This window comes from Buteo buteo, chromosome 1 (assembly GCF_964188355.1).
Source record: "Buteo buteo chromosome 1, bButBut1.hap1.1, whole genome shotgun sequence".
Classification (NCBI taxonomy): domain Eukaryota; kingdom Metazoa; phylum Chordata; class Aves; order Accipitriformes; family Accipitridae; genus Buteo; species Buteo buteo.
In genome coordinates, this window is record NC_134171.1 from 69,733,979 (window position 1) to 69,757,130 (window position 23,152).

Genomic DNA, 23,152 nt, shown 5'->3' on the forward strand with positions numbered 1-23,152 from the left:
TATTTGAAATTAGTTTTAAAAAATGGTTGCATTGAAAAGCTGCTCTATTTGTTTCTGACAAATAATTAGAGAAATGTTTGCATGCTTTGTTTAAAAAGGTGAAAATTTACACTACAAAACTTTGAACAATTTATTTGTAAAACATTTAAAATTCTTGCAAATAATTAGTTGTGTTTGTGGGAACCAAATGTTTGAATTTATTGGTTCTTTGCATTAGGTAGGTTGGTGCATGAAGGAGAAATTGAGAAGGGAGGCACTATGAAAGACAATTTTGTTTTTATTTTGCCCTCTCTGTAGTATCTTTTAATACTAGAGGCAGCAAAACTGCATTCCTCTAGGGCTGTGGTTGTACACAAACATGTAGTCATTTGACCTGATTTAAGGGTAAATGTTCCCTGCAGAAAGATTTGGAAATGCACAAAATATGTAATTTTCTCCCTCCCTTTTAAAAAATTCATCAAAAGGAAATGAAAATGTTTTTAGAATCTACTGTTAATATTCTCCCCTAAAGTTTTAGCTTCTGATTGAAATGGAGCAATGATTATTCCTTTATGCTGCAGCTTTTAGTCACCTGCATGAGAAAAGTGTGTGTTGGGGCAAGGGGAAGTGGAGAGAAATCATCCCTTCATTTGGAACAGGGGTATTTAAACCCTGTCTTCTGCTTCATTAGCACTTGGAACTAGCGCTGCTGCTGCAAGGAGTCGTTTCACTTAGCATCTGTGTGTGTTAAAAAATACAATCTGATATGCTGAGGAGTCACCTACATGGACACACTAATCCATAATGGAGCATGGAGTTCTTTCTCCTTCTGTGTCCACCACGTGTGGATTCAGCAGCTGGCAAGAGTTGAATTCTAGAAAGCAGTATGCATGTTTCATGACATCCCTTTACAAACAGCAATACCAGTGCTGTATCATTCTATGCAAACTTTCTTTTACCTTAAGTTGGCTCTTTGGGGGAGAAAAAATATCCCAAACACATTAATTTATTAAGCCGCTTGATTTTTGGCCCAGAGCAGGTTAAAGCTCTGCCTCGATTTGGATGGGTGGTGGTTCTCTATCGGACCTAGCAGTGCCTGTTCAAAACTCAGCAGTCCGTGAATTGGCAATCCTCAGTCTCTTGGGGTAAAAACAAGAGGGGACAGCATTATTACTGGAAGTTGAGTGGCTGGAAACCATTCCCCTTGCTGTCAGGGTGACAAATACTGTCTTAATGGAAGTGCCAGAGGTTAGGTCAAAAGCTTTTGCAAAGTCTGTATCTCAACTAGCAAGGAAGGCATGGTTATAAAACTGGAGCTTCCTTTGGAAATTTGCATTTGTTTATTATTTATTTTTGGCCTTTTAAAAGGCCATTTTAGGAAACCATCATGACCCCTTAGTATGAGACAGCAGTAGTTCATGAATTTTTTTGAATGGCTGTACTTGTGTTGTTGCTGAGAGGCTCCCTTCATTATTATTTTTCCTTAGCTTCTTTCAAAGTATCAAAACAACCCTCAGCTTTCATCCTTAATGGCATGTATTTGGAAATACTGGTTATTGTGAAGGAGGGGGAGAATTATTTTAATTAATGGTCTTTCATTACCTGGCTTCTTTTAACACTGGTCTGTCAGTGAAATAGATTTTTCATTTTGACTTTATGTTAAAAAAAAAAAAAAAAGCAGCCCCAAAACCCCACCCCAGCAAAACCTGAACCATCTTGGAGATAATTCCTTTGCCTACCTTGAGGCTCAGGTTTGCTCATACAGTTTATCACCTTCCTGGCATGGTATGTGAGCAAATGCACCTCCCAGCATCTTCTTTCCTCCTCCTTCATTCCAATTCTCCATTCACCTACCCCTGGTTACTTTCCTGTAATGATAAGTAAACTGTTTATTTGTTGCTCCTACTTTTAAAAAAGATTGTATCACAAAATTCCTTTTCTAAAATATTTTCTGAAGGTAGCTTCTTGATCAAATCCAGCGTAAGGGCTTGTTGTAGGAATGGTTATGTGATGTCCTTACCCTGTTAGTGGAAGATCAGACTAGATGATCATCTGACTTTATCTATGGAAAACTCAGTATGTTGTACAAAGTGGAGTCACACCCTGAAAAGGCTGTATGTGAGCTCTGACAGGGTGAAGCATTTGCAAATTGCTATTTTTTACTTCCCAATAAGAAGACTTCTTTTTGATTGTATCTGAATGTGGTGACCACTCCATTTCAAATAGAAAATTTTGTATGTTAGTATATGAAGATGGGATGTTGTTTCTACATTTATAAACCATGCTTCATATTGTCTTCTGGTTTTCAACCAGTGTCTTGAAAGCTCAACATTGGACACTTTCATTGGATACCTTTATTCTCCTAGTGTTTAACTTGACTGAGACCATGCATGACTGGGAACAGCTTCTTTGCCTGACATAAACCCACTGGATGAAAGCTGCATGTGGTTTTACCCCCCCCGCATACTTTTTATATATCACTTTGTACTGTGCTATGATAGAGGTGCTAGCATTGATGCCCACCTAACTGGAAAAGTCTTTCTAGCTCCTTCCTCCTGGTGCATTTGAGGCACGTGCTAATAGCCTGAAAATGCACACCTTGTCATGGTTCATTGCTTAATTGTGGTCTAGTTTCTTTCCCACATTTTTACTATGGTATGGAAAGTGAATGTTAACTATTTGAAGGAAAAATATATTACATAGGATTAGATAACATGAATAATGTGAAAGCCAGGGTTTTTAAAAAAACTCAAACCTTTTAATAAAATGGAATGTCAAATATATGAACATGTCTTTCAAGAAATGATCAAAAAACGTGAAAAGTTTCATATCCTTTTAAAAGTCAAATAATTATCTGCCATCATATAATTTTTTGTTAGATGGACAGTATAAAGATGAAAGAAAATTTTATAGATAACATTGCACTTCACAGCCGACTGAAGCAGGTGTTAGAAATGCAGATTAAGTATACTGACTAAAGACTATATAAATTTGAAGTGAAAATGCCACTGGTCTACTTGCAGTGCCCTGCACATGTGAAGTTTCAGGTAGTTAAATTATTGATTTTATTGTGTGAGATAGTGCAGCAGTTAGGGAGAAGGTCCTTGTGCATTTATGATGTCTTTTTTACCACTGTAATCCTTTTAACAGTACATGATGAGCAGCTAACAGAATTTGCTTCATTGCATAAGTTTTGCTGTGGAGAGTGCATAATGTGGCTATACATATATATATCTCCATAATATAAGTGGTTTTGCCAATGAGGTGTTTTACAGGAGCATGCAGTGCTAACACACAATTGTGGGTAAATACAATTTCTATAAATGAAGGAGACTGAATGTTAGTGTTGCTGTACAAATCCACAAACATTGGTGAATTTGTGGTTGATCCTTCAGCACACTCCTGTGAAAGTGGTATAAGGTGTTAATTTACAGGTCATTCTTTTCTGGACTTCATAGGCTTTGTGTGGACATTATGCTTCATGATGTACAGGTGCCTTACTGGTGTGGGTGGTGTGAAGCTTGTTAGGGTTTTGGTAGGAGGGCATTGGGAGAGGGTTGAGGGTGTTTTCTTTTCTTCCAGCAACTCAGTAACCTGCTAATAAACTGTACTAGCCTGTGAATTTAATTTTGTCATGACTTATCAGGTGCCTGGAGCTAGTAATCAATCTGTAGGAGGTCTAATTCTCGGATAAATTAGAATTGGAAGTGGACTGGGAGACAGAATCTCTTAAAGTGATGAGCGTATTGAGGCCCTTGTTCAGTATGAGGGACAGTAAATTTCTTCTCACTCTGGAGTGTTGTGAGAAGAGGGTGGTAGAATCCCCACAATAGCCTAACATGTGGTGAGCCGGGGAGACAGTAACAGGGCCATGGTGCTGTCCTCCATCACCTAGAATGACTGCAAGGGAAGGACAGCTTTTGCAGGATTTTTTTTCTTGGTATGTAGTCCCTTGATCTGCTAGTTCTCAAAGTACATTGTCATGGAAGAACTGCTTTTTAAAAAATTGACAATATTGTTTTGTCCGTCAGCTCATGGGGTGTAATATTTGTATTGGCAGCAGTTCTGCTCTGACTGGAAGAGCTAGTCCATAGTCTGTAAATATCTCGTGTATGGTTGAGAAAGCTTGGTTGTAATGAGTGGAACAGATATTCAAGTGTCTGTCCAATGCTGCCTGGCAGATAGACAGCACGCAGCTGGCAAACTAGTCATTTGAAATTTGAAAAGGCTATAAATGGTTGTAAGTGTTTTGCATGTATCTACTTTATTTTCTTCCATAGGAAGAACAAATAAATCCCAAATGTTGCACTGTTTTCCATGCACCTCTACCCATACGTGTAGACTTAGCTCTATTTCTCTCTTATTTCTAGTAACTGGTGCTTAGAGAGACACATTTTTGTTCCTTCAGTGACAGTCATTGTATCTTTCCCTCTGCAACAGAACTGAGTTCCTTACAGTGGGTACAAAATCATACGAAGTCGTATAAAGTCCCCAGAAAGACCACTTGGTGCATTCATAATACAGATAATGCACCATAATGATGTAGTTAGCAAAATAACAATGTAAATTTCACTCTAGCCTTAACTCCTGTATAGCATCTCAGTAAGATTTTTCTGGTCATTGACTTGAGAAACAGCTTCTATCCATCTTCCTTATTTTTCAGGCCAATTAAAGCAAAGCAAAAGACTACAGATAGTTCATTTCATAGACTGTAGTGTCCGCAGCAAAGAACTGTTACATGAATTCATGTGTAAAATGTATTTATTACTATTGCTTTCCATATTTTTAGTAGGTAGTTAAAATACAAGCTAAGAGCATCACTGTAGCACAAACAGCTTGCAAAATAATAAAGTCTAGATGAAGCCTGATATTTATAGAGTACTGCCTTATTGCTTAGTTTAGTCACTCAGTTAATAAAAGTATAAATACGGTTTTGCTGTGCCTTTTTTTTTTTTTTTTTTGTCCCCTCCTAATTACAGTGTGGGCTTCCCAGAAAAACTGGCCCATCTGCCATTTGGTCTTCCAGTTCTAGAATCTGATCAACGTATATACATATTCAAGTCAAAGAACTAAACCAGAATTTCATCGTTACTATCTCTGCTTACCCTGAAGCAGAGTTAGTGGGGGGCTGATCCTCCCCTCATTCATAAAGGTCTGTCAAAATGGGATATGTCACTCCGAAGACATTTGGAAAAATATATTATCAGAGTCCTACTACATCAAGCTGTGGCATAATTATTGCATCATAAATGCTTGCAAAGCATTATGCTGGCTCCCTTTTTATTTTTCAATCTGATTTCTTTTAACTCTTGGGATTAAAATTGTTATGCTAATTCAGACAACAGCGCAGTCCGGTGCCAGCTGAACTTATATTGAGAACATCTTGAGCTAGTGTTATCAAATAATATACAGAAAATTATATCGCCTGTAATATATGGGAGGAGGTATAATTTGTTTTAGTTGCTGTTGGAATTATTGTAAAAGCTATTAAAAACCCTCTACAGCCTCTTCCAGATAATTATTGTGCTTTCTTTCAGGGCCAAAAAAGGCCATCACTGATAGAAAAAACACTATGATCTTATCAGTCTGTTTCATAAAGCTGTTCAAGCACCCTAGATTAGTGTGATACAGATTAAGACTTCCAGGCGTATGTTTTGCTGCAGTGGTGGTCGCTGTCTATAGGCTGTCCAGATAAATTTTTGGTTATATACTTGGTGCATGGATTTCTTAAAGCCCTGTCAGAGTAAGGAGTTTCTTCCTCTTTGGAGAACTAGCAAGAGAGAGATCCAGTAGTCATCAGAGTTCAGTCAAGCACTGACATGTCCAAACAGATTAAAAAGAGGTTTGTGACGGAGAAGGGTTTTGGGACAGGAAAGCCTTGGGAGAGTGGGAGGTCTAAATTAAGATGGTATTTTGGAGAAGCATAAGCGAGAGAGGATCAGCAGATCTCTGGGGAGTGCTTGGATTGTGCTGGTGTTGGTGCAGAAGGAAGACCAGCAAGTTCTGGGTCAGGCTGGACTGGGGTTACCCTGAAGCAGCCCCTGCCTGGGAGCTCCTGTTTCAGGAGGGGGATGCACACACCACAACTGTCCTGCACGTTCCCTCTGCACGATTGCCACACGTCCTCTGCCTGTACGTTGTTCTCGCGCCTGTGGTTTCTTCTTGTCATCAGAAATACGGGAGGCCTCGTCCAAGTAATCATTTGAGAGCCAACACCAACATAACATGTTTAAGCTGAGATGGGAACATAGCTCTTCAGGGTGTTAATATCAAGTAAAAGCTGCTATAGTGATAAACTTTTGAATTAGATTTTCCAGACTGATTCTGTTACAAATATCCCAATAGAAAAATAATTGTTTTATGACATTATATGATAAAGTTCTTGAACTGAACTCATAGAGAGTTCAGTTTTCATGGATAATCACGCAGTAATCTTGTAGAGCCTTTGGATGCTATCCTCCAGATTTTACAGGGAATATTTTAAATCATGGTGAAAAGCTGATCAGCAGGACTAAGATGCTGAGGCATGCCTTGTGCCATTAAGGTTCTTTCTGATCATCTATACATTCATTGACTGAATATTATTTCAATGGAGATTTAGCAAATTAAAGAAATATTTTGAGGTACTTTCCTGGCTTTATAAGTACTGCAATAGCTTCTCTAGTGCCTGAGCTTTGTAAATGGACCATTGGTCCTTCTGCCACTTGGGAACTGTGGTGCACATTGACTTGTGCGCGCCTGCCGTAGTGAAGGTGTGATGTAAGTGTGTTAAAAGCATGTGGACAGAAATGTTTTTGAAGTTTTTTCTGAAAATTATACTCTAAGAATTAGGGCTTGGTTATGAAAGGAAGATTTTTCTTGCCTAATTGTTTTGAACTCCTTTTGACCTTACTTCCATTCTAGAACAGAAGTGTGGAAAATCGTTAGGCTAAATTAGAACACAAATATGCTTGTTACAGTGTAAATGTGTCCCTACCTAGAGTTACCTTAGATTAGCTATTGCACAAATGCCTGAATTTAGTCTGTATTACAAATACCACAACCGTCTTGAAAGGATGTGTTCTTTCTGTGCTTACCATTGGCATGTGCAAAAGGGGATTTTTGCACTGTGATCTAGTGGTTGTGCACATACTGACTGTTTTACATACAGAGCTATTAGATTTGCACTTAAGAGTATAAATATTTGAGTCAAGCATACGGCTTTATCTGCTTAGGCCATGATCTCATACAGTATCTGTGCTTACAGTAGCATCTTGCATAGACAACACTACTATCAGGAGCTGGATTGCTGACTTCCCATCCCATTTTATAATGTGTTGAACACCACTGTACATGCATGAGTAATAGAGATGGGGAGAGAAGAAACCTTTTCAGTATAATTCTTATGACAGTATCTTTTTAGAACCTGGGATTTTTTATTAGAAATACTCAGAGGTTTTATTGTGTAAATTACAGGAGAAACATTCCTGAAGTCCTTAAGAAAGAACCATTCTTTTCCTCTGCATCATGATAAATGTAGCAATTGTGTGTGTATACTAGAATAGATCATATTGAACATCCCCTGAGCTCCGTTTGCAGACAAGTCCTATCTCCACCATGACAAAATTCCCATAAGACTTTAAATTATTAATGCCCTGGAATCTGCGGGGTTCAGCAGATATGTTCAGCGTTATTGATGGCAAACTTTATCCCTCTATTCCTAAGATACATAATGAAATAGGGAGTCCCTCAAATAACTGCATTTTGTGTTTAGGCTAATTTTGTGGAGGCCAGTGGGCTTTGCCTTAATGTGTGTAAATACAATTTTTCTCTTTTACAGCAGATTGTGTGGTAGAAGGGAATGAGACTGATTTGGCACTAATTTATGAATCCTTCTAGCATTCTCTGTGTGCTGCACCCTGTGCGGGCAAGATGCTCTAATTACACTTACTCTATATAATGAGAGCTTTTAATGACAATTACTGATTGTAGTTACGGATGTTTAGGGACCATTTTTTCTAGCTTAAGATGATGTATTGACTTTTACAAGAGAAGACTTTTATTTTCACTTTATGTAATATCTCTCCTTCCTCCCCCCAGCCTTCACAACTGATAGGCTGACTGGTGAAGCTGCTAAAGTGTAGCCGCAGAGAATTATTGTTCAGTTAATTTAACTTCAGGAGATATCATTTTTCACTGGTTTTTATTTCTAAATTCAGTTCTGCACATTCACATGTTCTTTTTCATAGCAATTTAGTATTTGGAGTGATGTTATACAAGTTGCATTTGTATTATATAACAAGATAAAACTCTACTTCACACTGAATATGTCACTGCCATGTTAAGCAAAAACATTTACAAAAGCTTCATTTTCTCACAATTGTGTGTTAGCACTGCATGTTCCTGTAAAACACCTCATTGGCAAATAAACTTATATTATGGAGATATATATATATATATATGTATAGCCACATTATGCACTCTTTTTCCATAGCAAAACTTAGGCAATAAAGCAAATTCTGTTAGCTGCTCATCATATAAATTGACGTTTTTAATACAAGGCTGTCGATTTTAAATAGGAGTAGGTTTAATCTTTGTTTCAGTTTTCAATTAGATTAATTACAGTGGAAAACAGCAAGTCCACTTGCAGTCCCAGATTGCAAAGTTGCTTTGCATAGAGCCTGCTCACTTTTTTTAAGTAAGGTTGTGAGTCGACTTCTCATTGACTGTTGTTTTTAAATAAAAATACCGATTTGGTCAGCTTCCAGTTTAGTGGTCACTTGAGAAAGTGAGCTATCAATAATTGAAAGGTCAGTTTAACACTTGTGAGGAAGAGACAGTTTAAAAGATCCCCCCTTTCACTTTCATTTACTAGTTTTGGTGGGGTTTAGGGGTATCTTTCTTTGCTTTGGTTCCTGCTGCTGGCAGTCTTGTACTGGTATGGGAAGTGAAGGCTTCTTGTAATTCCAGGGAAGCAAAAGAAGAGAACGCAAGAATTGCCTGTTCTCCCTAGCAGAATTTAGGGCTGTTTATTCCCACACATCCCCTGCAGCTTGCTGTGCCTTCCATTGTCCTAATGCAACTAGCAGTGGGACTCGGCTGGAAGACAGATCTGGTCTGAGTATTAAAATAACTCTTTCTATGTTTCTTGTGGCTCTCTTGTGCTTTGTTCTGTTTTAAAACCTGACCATGGCAGTACTCTGGTTTATCATACAGCTGTCTTAAGTGAGAAGATGGTATTCCAGAGTGTGGGAATGGAAGTAAAAGGCTGGATGGAAGAGAAAAGAGAATGGCAGCTTCTGGAACTCATTTATAGCTGAAGACAACACTTAGGTAATCAGACCATAAGAAAGATTGTCTGTATAGTACTTTATTTCTGTGGTCTACTGTCCTGGTTTCGGCTGGGGTAGAGTTATTTTTCTTCTTAGTAGCTGGTACAGTGTGGTTTTTGGATTTAGTGTGAGAACAGTGTTGATAACACGCTGATGTTTTAGTTGTTGCTAAGTAGCGCTTATCCTAAGTTACGGATTTTTCAGTTTCCCATGCTCTGCCAGCAAGCGGGTGTACAAGAAGCTGGGAAGGCGCATAGGCAGGACAGCTGACCCAAACTAGCCAAAGGGATATTCCTGATGTCATGCTCAGTATATAAACTGGGGGGGAGTTGGCTGGGAGGTGCGGATCGCTGCTCAGGCATCAGTCAGCGGGTGGTGAGCAACTGTGTTGTGCATCACTTGTCTTTTTCTTGGATTTTTAAAATTTATTTATTTTATTCCTTTTCATTACTATTATTATTATTATATTTTTATTATTATTATTATTGATAGTATTACATTTTATTTTAATTTAGTTATTAAATCATTCTTGTCTCAGCCCACAAGTTTTACTTTTTTTTTTCCAATTCTCCTCCCCATCCCACTGGAGTGAACGAGTGGCTGCATGGTGCCTAGTTGTCGGCTGGGCTTAAACCACAACATCTACAAACCTGAGGCCTTAAGTCTGATCTCAGTATTTTACTAATAATATGTATGTGTATTTCACATTTATTTGCTAATTCTGCTAATGTGGTAAGGAAAGGCTTTCATGAAGTTAGTTCAGGTCTTCAGTAGAAGGAACCAACTCTTCCACTGTGTGGCACAGTGTTCAGAAGGAGTTCGTGAAATTAGACGCTTAATTTGTCACTCTGTTAGCACAATGTGTCATTGCCTTCTCAAAGTATTGAGTGTGTGCAGATGCTTTATGACTGAAGCATTGCAGAGGCTGATGTCTGTTATTTGAGTTCATACCTTTGGACCTACTTGGACAATGAAAAGTGCACAGATAATAGCTGGCACAAACCAGCCTGGTTAAACATAAAAAAACAATCGTCTCCTAGGACCAGTAATAGAAAGCAAGAATCCTACTTCCTCATGTTCTGGCATTGGTTCATAAATGCTTGTGTGACTGGCATACAATGTGCACTGTGTTTTGCTGTCACAAGCCTCCTGTGATTGGATCCAGCCTCTGAATCCCACAGGCTTACATACCCCTGGGTGTAGGCTGTGATTAGTTTTGCTTCTTAGCAGAGGACCTCTCAGTTACACATTAGGTTATGCTTGATCTTCTTTTGAGTAGAATAAACCTGGCCCCCAGGCCATGGAACCAGGATCTTAGTCCAGCGATCAACAATACACAACATGGGTGCTAAAGAACATGCTGAAGAAGAATGTGAGTGGCACACACGAGGTCGAGTGCTGGGAGGCACAGCATCTTACGAGCTGTTTGTGAAAAGTGGCAGTTCCCAGTTTGTTTCCCAGTAAAACATGCAATTAGTAGAAATTGCAAGAACCTCACATAAAAATGGGATTATCAGCATCTTGCTCTTGAAAAGAAGCAGATCTGGGCTGCTGAGTTTCTGAATAGACTTGCATCTCTGCAAGCAGGCTTAGCATCTGATTTCAAAAGTGGAAATGGATCCTGAGAGAACACTCTTAAAAGGATTTTGGCCCAGGCTTAGCCAACCTGTTCTCTATGCTGGTTATTTTTACTCTATCTCACACACACCTTCCCCTTATCTAGTGATGAGCTGAGGCTTTAGTTTTCTAATTACTCGTAGCAGGAACCAGTTGTCAGGAAAGCAAAGAATCATGGACTTCAGAAAATGAATTTCTTATTCACAAGTCTTATGCAACAAGAGAGTTACCCCTGGAAAACCACAGACTCCAGTTCCTTTGTTGTTCTGTCACTGCTTCTGGGTGTCTTGCATTTGTGTCAAGGAGTTTCTTCTGCCTTCTTGGCTCAGTGGGCATATTTTTTGGCATTGTTCGACTTCTCTTGCTTACAAAAGAACCAGCCCTTTCAAAACGGGCTGGTTTCCAAGTCTCTCTCTGTGCTGCAAATTGGATGGTGTTTTCAGCTCCCAGCCCATGTCTTCATTTCCAGTATTCTCTTCCCAAGCCCTCTACCTCTATGTAATTCAAAGTCCATGCCACAATTAGTGGAAAATATGCTGTTGTACTGAAGAGGAGTCCTTCTGCACTGGTGTGTCTCATTTGCTCTGTGGCCACATCATCCACTTGACGTCAGGCCTCTGTAGCACAGGGAGGTTTCTGGTTGTGTCGGCAGAAGGCAGTGGTGGTCACCGTAACGGTGGTAGCACTGTGGATCATGAATTGAAGCTCTCTGCATGATCATCCCTAATGCACAGGCAAAAAAGTATATCACAAGGACTACGTAACCACTGGGAGAGTTCTTGTGTATGACAACATAATATTTGGAAGAAAATTTAGTTTTGAAGCTTATATGCTTGAATTATTTTTTTCTTGGTTAACGGAAGTTTTTCCTCTTAAGGAGGACTGAAAATATGTCTGAAAGGGTAAAACTTGAGTGTGAAAAGCACGCAGGGGTTTATTACATAACCAGAGAGAAACACTTCCAAGTAAGTCACAAGTGGAGTTAGTAAACTTACCTGCAGGAAATTACATCTTGGATGTCTCATGTCTTCTCTAGGGAGCTGTCAAACCTTTCATTGCAACTGTGGAGTGATTGAAAGTTGTTTCTGTCTAACGAAGATATGGTAGCCTTTTCAGGAAGCAAGTTGGTGAACAGGTTTGAGGCTATATCCTTTGCTTGTCAGTATAACTGTAGGGGGTTAGGTCAGAGACTTGTTTTTTATGGTACCTGCCACAGTAAGGTCTTTCTGTGGGGTCCTGCAAGAGACTTGAGTGATGCAAGTTTTACTTTGTACAGCCCTGAACAATGATGAAATGGCTGGGAGAGGAGTATTTTGTGGGATGCTTTGGATGCAGCTTCTGTAGTAAGTCAAACCAGAGTCACTTTACCATGAATTTGGTTGGGATCATTAGAAATGCATTTATTTCAATAGGTTGTTTAGGTGAATGGAACTACCAAAGTGAAAAAACATCAAATAGGTCAAAAAATGAACTTGACCTTTTAGAAGAAATGTTATGATTATGTTATGAAGTGGCTCAAAATGGGCATTAGGCAGTTTTGTGTGTTGCAGGGATTATATCCCAGCTGTTCCCAGTTCATTGCTGCTGCCTGGCAACATTGAAAAATCCTAAACTTCTTGCTTTGCTTGCCCTGCTGCTTTGACAAAGCAAGCAATGTGCTTCAAATGCTGCAGTCGTGTGGGATTGTACTACATGTTTCAAATAAGGGATATATTTTCCTAAACGTGTTTACTGGTTCACTTCAAGTTGCCCTGCTTTTGAGTGTTGTTTTGGGTTCTGAGGCAGGGTGCTCAGAATGACAAATGTTCCTGTCCAGTGACTGTCAGGTTTTTTTGACAGCCACTTTTTTTTTTTCTTACAGCACTTTCAAAAGGGAAGTGTGATCCAGCAAAATGGGATAATTTTTTTTCTTTTTTTTTTTTTTTTTTAAGTCTGAGGTGCAATTCCTCACTGACTTCTCTGGTGACAAAGCCAGTTTAAGAGGTGACAACCCTGCTCTCTGCTCCTCTCATGCTGCAAAACATGGTGCCAACACCATGGTGCCAGCAGTGGTTTCTTGGGCCATGTTTTAGACCAGTACAGTGAAATCAGCTGCATTTAGAAACAAAAACTTGGGGTTTATTTCCCTACTTGGATCATGTCTGTGATCCATTTTAGAAATGATCTTGTGTATGCCTGAAGAAGAGGAGATGGTTAACTGTGGCCAAGGGAGAGGAGACTAAGGATAACAATTTATTAGTCAGCTTTGCTAGAGGAGACTGAAGTGAAGCTGTGCTTTGTGTAAACTTAAAAGGTAGAATTCTGCCCTGATGAAAATCAATGGAAAAGGCTGTTCTGATGCCAAAGTGCAAGGTTTCTTTAATTAATGTTTTGCTACAAAACAGAAGGGTTAGAAGGAGAAGTTGCATTTTGGTGGGTGGTTTTGGTTTTGGGGTTTTTTTGGTAGTGTATTTTGAAGTTTATCTTGTCAAGTATTGGAGTGCTCCAAGCTATAACTGGGAAAAAACAACCATGGATGCTTCATATTGCTCTCTTATGGTTCTTATCAACCTTGTATTGACCTTATTGCTCGCTACAACTACCCGAAAGGAGGTTTTAGAGAGGTGGGTGTCAGTCTCTTTTCCCAAGTAACAAGTGATAGGACAAGAAGAAGTGGCCTCAGGTTGTTCCAGGGGAGGTTTAGATTGGATATTAGGAAAAATTTCTTCACTGGAAGGGTTGACAAGCACTAGAACAGGCTGCCCAGGGAAGTGGTTGAGTCACCATCCCTGGAGGTATTTGAAAGACGTGTAGATGTGGTGCTTAGGGACATGGTTTAATGGTGGACTTGGCAGTGTCAGATTTACGGTTGGACTCAATGATCCTGAAGATCTTTTTCTAATCTAAATGATTCTATGATATTTCATTCAAGTCTTAAGATCTGAGTGTGGTTAGAAAAGCGTAAATGCTATAAGCTCGTACACTTACTCTTATACTGTCTTTCTGATAATATCCTTCTCATGGCCCTACTGGATTCCCTACCTGGGCCACATGACAAATCATGTACACAATATTCTGTCTTTCCATAACTAGGATAAATATCTTCCCAGCTGGAGAAATGTTACTGCTTTCAAACCCCTTTAGCTTGAAAGGAACATCTGCAAATATTTTTAAGATAAGGTTACATGAAATCCCTTAATTTTCAAATGCTAAAGTTAAGAGTCGAGATACAAAACAGTACCAAATAGGGATATAAATATAAGTAGCACTGTTAATATATTGTCAACATTGCCTTTTTTTTTTTAAGTTATTTAAGATCTTCCAGTTGCATTTTTTTAATATCTGTGAGATACCTCACACAGTTTGATAGTGAAGTTAAGACTTGGTAATGCTTCTGAGGGGCATGGATATTACAGGAAAGGGTCTGGAAAAAGCCTGCTGGAATGCTCAAATCAAATGGAGCCTGAACTCTTCTGGCCTTTGTGCAAGAAATCAGAAGAGAAATGCCCTTTGTGAGTACCAGTGTTGTATCAGTGGAGTGCAGGCTACACTGCTGCAAAGGGGATCTCTTATCTATCTTATCTGCTGCTTGATGAAGCAAAGTGGGAGAATCTTCAGTCCTCATTTATTTAGAGACAGGTCGTCTTATCCCCCAAAAGGTGAATAAAGAAACAGTCTTTTCTGTATTATTCATTGCTAATATGAATTGTGACATGCATGTGACACAGATGGAGTGTTCTTTGTTTCTCCTTCTAGTAACCAGCCCTTTATCGAATGCCAGCTCTTACCTTCTTAGTGCTCGGGCAATGGCAGTCAGCACAAAAGTAACGCATACTTAACACTTCTTCTTAATCCATCGCCTTTGCCAGCCTGTTACACACAATTTTATGTTAAATGCTTTGAATGCTCTGGGTGTGCACTTTGCAAAGTCTCATCTTGTGCTAGAACTCAATACCTTGTACTTGAACTCACTATATAAATACCTACTGAATCCATTCTGTTCTGGAGCACAGGAACAGATAGGTGCGTTTGTTCACTTCATGCCATTACTGTTAACTTCTGTGACTCTTTAGAGATTTCTGTTAAAAATCCAGTTTCAAAAAAAAAAAACCCACAAAAAAAAGGCAACCAAACCAGACAAACCCCCTCATATATCTATCTGTCTCTTGGCTTTCTTTTCTGTCCTCTGGGATTTTTTTAATGTATGTCTCGTAAGCCAGGTTATAGACTTTCAGAGGAAGAAACTGCCTGATAAATACATGCAGTTTGCTGCACATTGGGCTGTCTAACCATTTAGCACTACTGTAAAACAAATAATGCAAATAACTCTGTTCTAGTGCTGAAAGTCCCCTGTTAATTTTTAGGTAAGCACTTATATCTTCCTTTTTATGCTTTTGCTTCTCCTATATGTGTGTATGAAGGTTGCATGCAGATGAAATGGGAGACTGATTAACTGGCAGTATAGAAAAAATCAGTGAAACCAGCTACTCTGGCTGTTTGACAACCTTTTGCATACTAAATGGAACAAAAAGGAGAGGTGCTCTTTAGTCTGTTTCAGTCACAGCAGCCTAATGAATTGTCCATAGCTATGTAAGTTATTAAACATAATTTGTGCTTGAGGTTTTTTTAAAGATTTTATTATATTCCCTTTAAAGATAATCTGTTGGTGCTTTGGTGCAAAAAGAAGGATTTATGTTTTCACTGTACCATTAAACAATTTGAGGTTGTGCCATTGTTTGGGGTTTTTTAATCTATTTGGATAATATTCCTTTCTGGCATTTCATTATACAGATAATATTTGAGGTGAGAGAGAGAGTGTGTTAAAATTGTGTACAAGCAGAGCATTTAAGAAACCTCATTCATTCCTTTAATTAACATTTAGCTGCCTCTTTTCTCTCCATATGCAATCAGTGCAACATTTAAGAAAATACTGTGTTCAAATATACCATTTCATACAGGAAAAACAAAGAGAGTTTGCCAGGGCAAAGGGCAAGGTCATCAATTTGTATTCACTGAATGTGACATATATTGCATAAAGAGGATTTGATCAAACCTTTTTAATGTACTTTGTTCAAGAGGTTGAAAGGAATACTGCTATAATTGTCTACACTGCATTGGCATAAGAAGGACAGATGGCTACTAGAGAACTCTTCACAGGTTTTCCCTTCAAATGATCACAAATATGTGATAAGTGAAATCTTGATTTTGGATGGGTTTGCGTTGATGTCAGTAGGAGGAACGCACATACACCTGTCTGCAGAATTTCCCCTAATCCAGATGCACTAACATAGAAGTAATTGATACTGTAATTAATGTACTGGGGGTTTTTGTTGTTTGGGATTTGGTTTTATTTTTTCTTTTAAACAAGTTATTACTGCCCTTAATTTTGAGACTGAGCATGTCCCAAGATGGGGATAAACAAATAACATATACAGTTGACTGTGTTCTGTGTATCTTATTGACCATGGATAGTCATACAGTTTCAAGAAAGTAAGATACTTTTTATCATGTCTGATTTACAATGCCATTTTTGAGAATTATGGCGGTTTGTATTTTTTGTCTTGTATATACCCGTTAACTGGGTAGTTAACTTTTCAGCTGGATTCAGCAGTGGAACAAGATTTTATGTTTATATTAATGAATTTTATTTTTCTAAGTTTTCCACACTTTATGTCAGTGAATGCATTTGCATTTACTGTGCGTGTGTCTTGGTCATCTGAGATTCTGTAGTATTTTACTGTGCCTGAAAACCTTTCCCTGTTGAATACCTTATTATTCCATTGGGTATCAGATTTTGTTCAACAATTTATTTTTATCTGTCCTCTTTGTCCAAAAGAATAAATATCATGTTGGAGGAAAATCTGATACATTTTGCTAGCAGATCTGTAATACTGAAGTGCATAATTTGGCAAGAGCTTGGGGCTATTCTCCTAGCTGTTGGACATTTTACATCCCTCAGCCACCAGCGGTACATCTTGATTCATTAGAAAACAGTGAATGGGTAGGCTTTGTTTTCTCTGTAGCCTGGAAATGTTCACTCGAAAGAGAGCAGTGTCCATTGTAGTGTCTTAGCTGTCTGTGTAAGAAGCTGATGCACTGGGCTGAGGCAGCGGATCAGCAGAAAGCATCTAATTGCTAACAGAGATGACACATCTCAAATAATATTCAGATTGACCGAGTGGTCTTGGAGGTTGTAGCTGCAGATCTGTTCACCAAGGCTTGTACTGTGGAGGTATTTATTTCCAGATTCTGTGCCTGAGTTACTCAGAAGATAACTTAAGTGGAAAGGGACTTTTTGTGCCACTTTAGCCTTTTAGCCTATTTTTTGAACTCACTGTTCTTTCATAGCTCTATCTGCAGATTATTAGGGAGCCTTCTTTTGGATCCATTATTCTTCAAAGACTTAATTAAATTGTACAGTGTAATTAATCTGTCGTCTTAATTTCTGAAATTCTCCTAGTGTGTAGGTAATAAAACAACAGAGAGATTCTGTGGCTGCTTGGTTGTATTATGAGTCTGGGTGGAAACAAAGAATATATTCTTTTGATGAAAATAAGTTTATACATGGATAGCTGAGACTGTATTGCAGCAAACATAAAATCTGCCGTACTGGGACTGACCAAATATGCATTATCAGTGGCCAAGAGCAGAAATTTAAGGAACACTGTATTTAAAGTTCAGGGAATTCATATGTGACACTTTCCTCTAAAGTTCTCACACTCTCCAGCTCTGTATATCCTGAGCTAGTTATAATTTCTGCATATGTAATAAATTTCGACAAGTTTATCTTCTGTGAACTTGTCCTGTTTTCTCTTCAACCCACATACATGCATCCAGTTGTAAAGGATAAATGGTTTTAAGGAAAGAATTGTTTGGGGTGAGTGTTCTTCTGTTAGGTTTAATCAGAAGGTTCTGCCATTTCTCCATATGTTGACTGTGCTTACTAGCTACTACTTTGAGTATTTTATTGAAATAGTAGGGCATTGGTATCTCAATGGCTCACACACCAAACCGAAAACAAATAGCTCTTTGAATGCAAGTCTTCAAAAATAAAAAATACTACTTGCAGGAACAAGGCACAGCTTTAATACCTCGTTTGAGATGGGCATCAAAAAAACTTGCATTTGTTTGCATGTAGAACTGTCATTCACTGAGGAGACCATTCCCTTCAGGAGACTGGCCCAAACCTTTGCTTTTGGGATAAGGAACAGACTGGAACTGTTGGGGCAAAGGCTTATATATGTAACCTGTCCTTCCTCTGCTTTTTCCCTTTGTTGCTTTAAATATATCCCTTCTGATAATTTCAGCTGTATATCTTGATTTTGCAAACAAAACTTCTGTGCGAAACAGTATCTTTCAGTAGTCAAAAGCATGTAATTTCAATTCTACCTTCAAAAAAAAAAAAGTTGCAAGATGCCCGTGTGCGCTTACAGAAATGCCTGTGTGCACTGTTTGACAGGTTTATCTCATAAGGTTAAAAATATGGGGGGGGAGTTCTTTTGGTTTTTTTTTAATGTAGCTATTGATAGAAGAGGGGAATACAAATGTAACAAAGAATAACTAAACAGGCTCTTTGAATCTCACTTCACGACAAACATCAAAGAAAAGTGTACTGCCACCTGTTAAGATGGTATGAAAGGTTAGCAAGTGTGCATTGTTCTCTACTAAATTATTTTGCTCTTTTATATCAAAGTTAACTAGTTCAGAGATGGTTTTATTTCAATAGGTGGATCCTCTTTTAATTGTATTACTTCTGACATTGTTCTTACTGTTGTTGGGATGGGAGGTGCCTTTCAGTTTCATGCTCATTTAGTTTTTCTGAGGCACTATAAGCAAGCTGAGATAATAGTTTTGGGTTTTTTTCATCTAGCAGTCACTAAAAAAAAAAAAAAAGAAATAATTAAGCGCCGTGCTTATTAAAAATCATTGCTGATCCTTTCAGTATGTGCTCACTATTTTCAGCATGTATGTGCTAACAGGACTTGCATAAATATCTTGTGTGATCTGTGGAGGGGAAAAAGAGGATGACTTACATGAAATACCACATGCCAACATAAAGGTTCTTTAGTCTGCACATTCTTTAGTTCAAATACAACTGTTTTTATTGATATATTTCCCTTGTTGTATCATTGTCTTGTCAGCTCAATTTCCATAACATTATGTTAGAACTTGAAAGCCTGAATGTGTGTAAGCAAACGTATGATACAGTACTACACTGAGGAAGGAAGCTTTTCAGTTGTTTGCCGGTGTTGATTAGCTCCGAGTTATGTGTCATAAACTTGTACGTAATTCGAGATACTTGCAGGTTAAGGGAAGAGTGTCACTGATAGGCAGTGCCCGGTTCAGGAAATATGGGCAAACCCCTTAGTATGATATTAGCACAGCATTTTGATCCAGAAGACTAGGTAACTAGCATGTATGCAGTCAGGCTAAAAACTGGGATGAAGGGATCCCCAAGCATCGCAGTAGAGCTGTGGCTTCAAGGGCCCAAGGTTCAGCATAGGAGGAGTCTTATTTTCTGAAGACTGGGCAGGACTAAGACTCCCACTTCTTGCTGACCCACTCGGGTGTCTGAACGCATAGGCTAGAGGTATTCTGTATTCCACTTTCTGGTATCTGCAGGCAGGGACCCATGACAGCTGAGAATAAGTGGTTCAGCTTGTATGGGTCAAACATAAATGAAAGTGAACTCTGCGTGTTAAACACTTGTGTTTCTTTCCCTTTTCATTCCTCTGAACAAGGCAAGGTTGCATCAGTTTGCCTATCCGTACTTTCACCATCCATGTGAAACGAAATGTGTTTGCAAAACGCACTGTGATAAAGATAAAATGCTTGTTTTCTTCCTTCCTGCACCTGAAGTCCAGGTGGGTAAATGTCTAATGCAAACGTGAGCTGCAGAAGCTGAGGAACAGCAGCTTCTTCTAAGCAGAATGTTGAGATAAGCTGGTAAACTAAATAAACTTGAACTTCGTTCTGTGGCCACACTTGAGAGCACAGAAGAGAAAGCAAAGTTTGGCTTGAAGCATATGAAGAAAATACAGCTTTTGCTTGCAAATTTATATGACTTAATACATGAAAGGGTATGGAAAGTAAAAACCTTAATTTATGTTGCTATTCATTAATAGGATAATGAAAAGAAAAAGATTAATTCCTGGTATTTATACTGTGTCTGTAAAGCTTACCATTGTTTTCTTCCCTAGCCTTGTGTAATTTTAAGGTAGTAACACAGCAAGTTGAATCCTGATTTGACCTTACGTGCCTCACTGTTCAGCTCAGTGGTTTCCCTGTAGAAACAGAAACTGACACTGCCTTGCTTGAATTTTCTTCAATCAATATGAGTGTGGCACAATACAAATTATACAGTAGAACAGTATTAAAGAAAAGCTTATCTATTGATACAAATGGCTAGAGAAACAGGTTTTTATCGAAGAGCTTTCAGAGTATTCTTTATGAGTGAAATGGGACGCCATGGAATGAATTGTGTATTTTGTTACTTTTTTAGATGCGGACATTCTTTTCAGCTGGTTTTAGCAGTGTGGAATTCCTCCATATAAAAGTTTGTAGAGTAAATGACTGTTACTATACATCTAAAATGTAGCTATATAAAAATATTTATGCATATATTTCTGTAAATTTTAGAGCAAACCCTCAGAGGTTATGCATTGTGCGAGTGCAAGTCTACGGCAGCAAAACTGTTAATTTGCCTGACTAGAAATATTAACCATACTATATCAAATAACTGCCAGGAACAATTCCCCACCATTCCCTGTGACTTCATTTTAATTGATTTTTTTAAACTTCCAGCTTCTGAGATTTCGTTTACTCTGACAGAATGTTTATTAAATGTGTAAAAAGAAAATTGTTTTGTAAATTGTTTCTGAGAGTGTTTTTATCTTCCATAAATTGGTGGCTCGTTTAACGTTTTCCATCTACCTTTGTTTTCTACCCCTGTGCTCTGCCTCATTTGTTTCCTTATTGGATTTAGTGATTAAATACTGATCAGCTGCTGGTCTGATCAGCTGTGCATGTTGCTTTCTTTTAAACATTGCTCATATACACCCTGAGGACAGGGTTACATACACAGTTATAAACAGAGTGAGGGCGTGTTTAGTGGTACCATTTGATCTGTTTTACAGATGATGGTGAGCTCGACAATGAACATTTGTAAAACTGATCATTGAAATAGACCTCTGTGTTACAGCATGAATAAATGACACACAACAGTCCAAAAGGACTGTCGGTTGGTTGCTTTCCATTGCAGAGCTGTAGTTTGTGTTTGGGCCTCTGATGCTAAACAGAATATTGATAATGCTTTTATGAGGATTTTTTTTCTGTCTTGTTCTCTTTTTTTTTTTTTTTTTCCTATAGGATACTGTATATTCGATCATAATACTAGACAGTTTGCCATGTATTGCTTGAAGATTCATGAAGGAACATGGAATTTACCTACAAATCTAAGTGATTACTTTCTCTTTGAAAAGCAGAGATAACTTGTGCAAGTGTAATACTACTGTTAAGTGCTACCTCTGAATCATTTCAGGATAGTAAAGGAAATCCTCTCAGGATTTAGATTGTACCTCAACTGGAATACCAGTCTGTTTGCAGGGAGATATCGTAATACTTTATTTCTGCTTGAAATGATTATTTCTGAGTAGCCAAAACCTATGAAATCACTGGAATTTTAACAGGAACAAGACACATTTTTAAAACTGGTATTGTGTACGGTCCCCATCATGGGAACCATGGTGAATTCGTACCTGGTAGACTGGTAAAGTTGATGACAGGGCTAACTTCAGCACTCCATGATTCTAATTCAAACCTATTCTAAATCCATTGGAATCAGTGTGTTTACGGTGGTGTAAAGCTGGAACGTCACAACAGTGAAACATAATTTTCATTTGTTTGCCTGTAGCTATATATATGAATGGTGCCTACTGACTCCAGTAAGAGCCTCGAATAGTAATTCCAGGGCTGGATTTGTCTTTTAATTGTTTACCTCTGTTTCTGAAGTACATTCAAAATGAACTGAACAGTTAAATAATTCTGTAAAGTGTTGGTTTTTCCAAGGATAACTTAAATGTCTTTGTTGTTGGCTTGGGGACAGTAATGCTGGTTCATTAACAGTTAAGTTCTTTTGCTGTCAAGATTTCAAGCATACTTCTTGATACACCGAGACTTTTTGCAGATATTTACAGCATGTGACATAGTGAATATTAGTTCAGAAATACAGTTGTCGTTTTAAGTATGCACTAGTAGCTTTCTGTATGCTCTGCAAAGTCACAGTAGGTAAAACTTTTCAAAGTAAACTTTTCTTGCTTCCAACTGCTGATAAAAAATTTTTTTGATTGGTTCTATAATGTAAAAACAAGTACCAGAACACGATATCCATGTTTTGGTAAATGACCTGTTGAGACAAGTGCTCATCACTATGTGTAGAAACTAAACACAGAGGTGGTGTTCTCAGTCAAGATGGCAGCAGCTGTGGGCATGCAGAATAGAGGAATATTAGGCACTATTGTCATTTTACTGACATTATTTGACAGCTACAGACTTGCTCACACTTAGAGAGATTATGAGATTTTATCGAATACAACTTCAGATTCAGGAAACTCATTTCTACTCTGGTAGCCCTGTAGGCACTTGAACAGTTAATGGCTCTACCCTTTGATCGTCTTTGGTAATTTTATTCTTTCTTTTCTTTTATTGTTTTCTTTAGACTGTGCTCATGCTGTGATGTTTAGAAAATGCATAAATGCTAGGCAATTAGGCCATATTTGTCTGAAGATCTATGCATGGATGTACATTGCGTAATGCTAGCTGGGACGCAGCTGAACACAAAACCCCCTAGCCAACTCTGTACCTAGGTCTTGCAGAATCAGTGCTTCTGCACACCCTGAATGTGTTACACTAGGTAGGCTCATCTTGCCTAGTGCCCTAGTTGGCTGTTTGTTCTGAACCAGGTAAAACAGGTGGATACAAACTAGGACTGAGAACTTCATAACTTCAACTTTACAGTTGGACTCGATGATCTCGAAGGTCTTAAAGGTCTTTTCCAACCTAAATGATTCTATGATAATGGGGGTGTTCTGTACGCTGTAGGGAGAAGCATTTACACCATCTGACTTCAGTGCCCAAGTAAGATTTCTGATGGAGTTTAAATACAAAGCCCTCCTAACCTGTATGTTTAAGTTAGATGTCTTAATATTAAGGGGTCAAATATCCTTTGCTGCCAACACACTGTGTTTAATAGAGTAGGTTCTACCATA

The 23,152-nt window shown here is 38.4% G+C and overlaps 1 protein-coding gene across 6 annotated transcripts in view; it reads left to right on the forward strand.

Annotated features, from left to right (window-relative positions):
* The window catches only part of SLC10A7 (solute carrier family 10 member 7), a 157,213-nt gene that overhangs the window by 62,791 nt on the left and 71,270 nt on the right, over positions 1 to 23,152 (forward strand). The window lies entirely within an intron of this gene.